We start from the raw sequence: 6,381 nt of genomic DNA on the forward strand, positions 1-6,381 counted from the left end.
TATTATAGTTTGCATGAATATAGTATATCCGGTTCGTATATTGATCTGAAAACTATGCAATCATGATTGTACGTTGAAAACGCCCCTTATGCTCAACATAGTACAAAAGGGGATAAAATATCTAAATATATTATAAAAACGTGAAAATCGTTTGTCTGAATCAATTGCATAAGTTTTATACTTGTTAAAAATCCTTTTGTATTAGTTTCACAAATCATTTGTGTTTGGCTTGTATTCCCCCTGAAAACGTTTAAAAACCATGAAAAGTGTAGGGGTATGAACTCACCGTTAGCTGTGCACAAGCGTCGATTCAACAGACTGAATGAAAGCCCTCGAGTTGTAGCGTGTGGCGCTTAACGGAAACCGGGACTTGATTGAATCGAGGAAAGTGGATTTTCAGACAAATGCACCACTCAAAAAGTGTGTACGGCCGTGAATGGGGTTTACGGCCGTGAACAGAGTTTATGGCCGTGAACAGGGTTTACGGCCGTGAACTGTCTCTTGAAGGGTTTACGGCTTTTGAAGATTCGATGAGTTTACGGTCGTAAACTCAAGAACAGGGTTTACGGCCTTTGAAGATATAAAGTGTGTACGGCCGTAAACTCAAGAACGCAGATGCTGATTTCAACGTAAAACGTGCTCTAGATGCTCCGAAATGATTCCCAATGGTGATTCTCGATGATTTCCGAAAAAATAAAGGTGTTTTAGGAGTTTACGGTCAAGAGTTTTAGAGGTAGAAGGAGAGAGTTTGCGGCCAAGAAGGTCAAAATGAGGGTGGGGGTCTCATATATATAGCCTGGGGTGGTGGGGGTCCACCATTCGCTGGCCGTAAATGGGTGTACGGCCGTAAACGAGTTTACGGCCGTAAACTCACTTAGGCCGGAAATTGTTTGATTTTCAAGGAAACTTCGGGTTTTTCGCGTGATTTTGGTTCCGACTCGCATATATAAATTTAATTATATAAAACTAGATGATTTTCTAAACCAAGAAGTTTGACGGAAAATTAATAAAATTCAAATTTTATTAACGGAAATCGCATAACGGAAACGGAAAAAGTTTCGGGTTGTCACAAGAAAAGACCGATTTGTTTATGCTTTATTTGAAAATGACGAGTATCCTTTTTGAAAAGTAGTATTGCGGAATTTGTTCCCAGAAAAACATGATAATAATATTATCAAAGCATTTCCGAAGAAATTTATTTTATTTATATTAAAACATTGGGATGTCATCGTCAATACAAAAACATAAGCATAAACAAACCTTACATTCGTTTACACTAATGATTTACATCTCCTTTAATCTCTCAGTGTAATGTGTCTTCGTATCGATACATGTGAGACAAATAAACTGAGTGGGTCAAGTTGGGAAACCTGGTGAGTACATAGGGTTTTCAACCCACAATAATATAGTTATTATGCTTAATCATCAAACAATTAACCCAACTTCCCATCCCCATTATCTTCTTTATTCTTAAGGATCTACCCTAAGAATCATTTGTTATTCATTCATTCATTCCTAAGGATTGTCCTAAGGAATAGGCATGAAGTCCATCGCTGCCAGGGTTTATCTAACAGGAACTAAGTCCATAACTGCCGATGTTATCTATTAGGCACTAAGTCCATAGCTGCCGATGTTATCTGTTAGGCACTAAGTCCATAGCTGCCAATGTTCATCTATAGGGCACTAAATCCATAGATGCCAACGTCCATTTATAAGGCACTAAATCCATAGCTGTCGGGGTTTTTAGAGTACATCTGGTGAACAGATCGTTCACAACACCTACAGGTTGCGAGCCTGCTAGCATTCCACTGCACTGTCTAGAATAGTCTGTGGTCGTCATCTATACTCTGCTAGATGACTGGATCATCGTTAAGGTCAAGGCTTCTCATTATATTTCACCTCTCATCATCTATATCGTTCTTCATCTCTCATCATTCATCTCATCTTTCATCTACCCATCTTTACCCAATATATTTATAGGTATAAAAATACATATACAATTTAAATCAAATAAAACATGTATATTTTGTTCATCCCGCATAGATATCAAGAACACAGATAATATGCAGAAATAGAATGTAATTTATATTAAATACTTCATATCTATGTGTGTGATGAAAGTAACTATGTACTCACTTGTTAAAGTGATGACTCTAAACTCGGGCAACGCTTCGCTTCTAACAATTTTATTTTACTTCGACGAAACCTAGTATCATTATTACTAGATTTTAGTCTAATATTTATTGCGACTAATTATTAGTCTAGATTTACGAGCGATATTGTTTTATAAGTGTTAAACGATACTTTTCAACTACTATGTACAGACAGGGGCCAGACATGAAACACCGGAGGGCATGACCATTTTGGCATTTAAGCTGTTCTGAAATCCAACAACCCTATACGGCCCTTCAAACCAGATTCCCCGTACCGCGAGCAGTTAAAAGGTATTATAATAACACTTTGTATAATTTATAATACTTAGCACATATATTGTTTATAGGTTCATAATAACGATAATGAACTTAAACATAAACTATACTTAAAGTATGGTAAGCATAACTCACTTACAAGGGGGTTTAGCTAGGAGTCAGGCTCTGCGGGGGGGCAGAACTTCTGAGCCAAAATGTAACACCCATAAAATTCAAGCCAATTTAAAACTTTTCAAAACGTTTAAAACCAATAGTTATTACAAATTTGTTTTCAAAATAGTCTAATATCAGAGTTCATCCCAGAAACATAAATAAAACATGAGGAGCTGTACGATCACGCCTTCGCCTTGTCGCGATCCCCTGATGTACCTGAAACAATAATATGAAACTGTAAGCCCGATGCTTAGTGAGTTCCCCCAAAATACCGATACACTGCACATAATGCATATACAAATAACAGCATGTACTGGGTCCACAACTTTACAGACTGGATTACCCATGGGCCCACAGTGTAAGTCTGGATTGCCTTCCGGGCCCACAGCTCACATCTGGATTGCCAGCGAGCCCACAGTATGAGTCTCCCTCAGCTCGTATCTGGAATGCTCCCGAGCCCACAGTACGAGTCTGGCATGCCCCACCTGGTCCTCAGCTCGTATCTGGAATGCTCCCGGGTTTGTTGGTTACCGCACGGAGCAGTATCACCTCAACCCACCCCACATAATATATCAACATATAACATAACTACTGAGCATGCAGATAATCATACAACAACACAGGTAGTTCTACAGATCTACCGAACTGACATAACCACTAGCATGCAACATTAACTCATACTCAACTTCTAACACTGCTAGGATAACATATCCAATGGGCCGGCCTTGGTGCCTTAGACCCCTTAGTATAGTGAGGTAACTCACCTCGCACTGTCGACTCGAAGATAAACCTAAGCTTTTGGATTGCCGGTACAACTCCACCACCTGAATGCACCATAGAACCATGCTTGTAAATTTCCAATTTCCCAAAATGCCCCAGGAGTCCAATAGTCAACCCTTGGTCAAAGTCAAAGTCAAGTGTCAAAGTCAACAATCCATGTTGACCTCAACTCGTCGAGTACAAGTAGCCACTCGCCGAGTTCCTTGTATAACTCGCTAACTATCCGAGTCACTTGAGCGACTCGTCGAGTTCCTAATGTCAGTGGCCGCAAACTCATTAGCCAACTCGTCGAGTTTCCCCTTTTTCAACTCCTCGGCTTCATACGTATCCAAAGGGTGGGATAACCCTAGCCGACTCACCGAATCATTCGACTGACTCGCCGAGCCCAAGGCAATCTTCATAGGACTCGCCGAGTCGACCATGCGACTCGCCGAGTCCCTTCAGTCCTTCATCCATGCGGAGGCTTTTTAAGCCATGCTAAGGCTCCAAATTGCAGATCCAGCTTCCCAAGGCATGTCTATCACGTAAAGTTGCAAACTTTACGTGCATGCAAAGCCCTAAAGTCTTAAAATGAAAAAACTAAGCTTGTAAAGAAGTCTCACACTTGAGGGAAAGTCCATGCTTGACAAAGATAGCAACTTTATGGATTTAGAGGCCAAAGAGAGCCCAGATCTGAAGTTGCAACTTCATATCTTGGCTCAAACACAAGAAAAGCTTCCAAAAATCCACCTAAATGAGATCTAAGATGAAATGAGGCCTGGATAGCAGCTTAATACCTTCAAAAGGGTGCCCACTAGAGTAGATCTCTAATCCCCACGAGTTCTTTGCATCAAATCCCTTGTTCCCCAAGCTTTTCCCACCAAAATCCTTATTCAAAGCTTAAAAACACCAATGTGCATACACACACGAATTAGGGTTTTAGGATGACAAGAGGCTGTAAAGGGGAGGCTGGGGAGGCCAATGATCCTTTAAATAGGGCGCAAAACCACGGAAATTAGGGTTTCACCTGCCAGCTCCTACTCGTCGAGCCCCTTCTTGGACTCGGTGAGTAGGTCACTAAAACACGTGGACCAACCCGCTGCTACTCGACGATTGAGGCATCCAACTCGTCGAGTAGACCTTGACTTATGACAATTAAAACCATAAATTAATACTTGAGAACCGGGGCATTACAATTCTCCCCCACTTGAACTAGACTTCGTCCTCGAAGTCTGCTGCGGTGAGAAACTTTGGATAGTTCTCCCGCATTTCTGCCTGCGGCTCCCACGTCCACTCGGACCCTCTTTGGTGCTCCCAGTGTACCTTTACCAAAGGTACCTCCTTGTTCAGCAGAACCTTCACCCTTCTCTCCAGAATGGCCAAAGGCCTCTCAACATAATTCAGGCGCTCATCGACCTGAATGTCATGCAACGATGCTACCGCCTCCTGATCCATGATGCGCCTTCGCAATTGCGAAACGTGAAAGGTGATGTGAATCCCAACCAAACCTTTTCAAAAGGTCTATCCTACATGCCACTTTGCCAACTTGACAAAATCCTAATGATCCCAAGTATCGAAAACCCAACCTTGCCTCTTTTGAAGCGAACCCTTTGTCTCAACATATCATACGAATTCAATATACTAAAACACGAACACTCATGCCTGCCCCAATCAGCCTCAGGCTGGAAGACCAGGCATGCGTACGACGGGTCTAGTCATCCCTAGGATGGAATACCCACACATCCCACACATGTTGGGCCTAATCAACCCTCGGGTTGGAATACCAAACATATCAGGTCCAATCAATCATAGGGTCCGGTCATCCTCAGGATGGAATACCCTAGATTGGAATACCTCTATGAACATGACTCGGGTCTACTCATACCTTGAGATCCAAGGATCTATCCTTGCGTTTCATCCACAATCCTCTGATTCGTCACAACTGAGTGCAACTCCCCCGGATTTCAACAATACATCCAATCCGAACGCGCTCTTACCAGAGATATAACCAACACAATCTCTATGCCCACAGCCTATGACTGGAATACCCTTACATGGTCCTCATCATAGGTCTGGATTGCCTCTGAGCCCACAACATGAGTCTGACATGCCCTCTTCGGCCCTCAGCTCATGACTGGAATGCTCCCGATAACCTATCGACACCGCTGTCGTCACTTTAGATGTCCAGCACTCCGTCCTGGAGGTACTCACCCCCTCCATTGCCCAAGAAGGCCTAATCAATGTTCTTCACAACACCAACAAGTGTCACAGTGCTGAAACCTCACCCTACACTATCCACTTGCAGAACAAGTTGCTACCCCATAACACATATATACTCAGAACCTGAACATATAATTAACAAAACCCATACAAAGTCTTCAGCATATTCCATCAGCATGTTTAATACTTGGGGACAGGCCTACTGATTGCTATAGCATAGCAACATACTCAATACTCGCACATAGATCTACTAACACATACAGAGTCTTCAGCTTGACTGAACCGCCTCACCAGGCCTTCAGTCTGTCTGGACCACTCTAAACTGTTGAGCATCTCCCTGGACCACCTCTCCGGGTGATCTTTCCCATGCGGACTGTTCTCACCCACTTGGGGTTCCGAACTCCTGATCCATTCTGGGGATTCTAATCCCGGCCTAACCCTAGGCCTCTTGTCGTTCGTCTACCCTCTCGGAGATCCGTGGTCTGTACCCTGACCCGCGGGTCAACCATATATGCTAAATAACTCGCACACCCGTGCTGAATGCACTGCCGAGCCCTGGTAGCTAACAAACCCCTCTATCTATCAATCTAAAACCCACAGAGTCGAGCACACCCTCGATCAAAAACTCGAATTGAACTCAATACGTGACTAGAACTCCAACCTGGTTCCCCAACTTCCGCTATCAAGCACCAAGAAGACGTGCTTTTTATGCTGGGGAGTTTTACCCAACCCCCAACCAGCACAACCCTCAAACCAGGCCGCCACTAGGGCCCCCATTCTCCCTGTCGGGTTGTGTAACTTATCCCGTTTCAAAACCTCT

The sequence above is a fragment of the Lactuca virosa genome, chromosome 4 (genome assembly GCF_052849685.1).
Source record: "Lactuca virosa cultivar CGN04683 chromosome 4, Lactuca_virosa_CGN04683_v6, whole genome shotgun sequence".
Classification (NCBI taxonomy): Eukaryota; Viridiplantae; Streptophyta; class Magnoliopsida; order Asterales; family Asteraceae; genus Lactuca; species Lactuca virosa.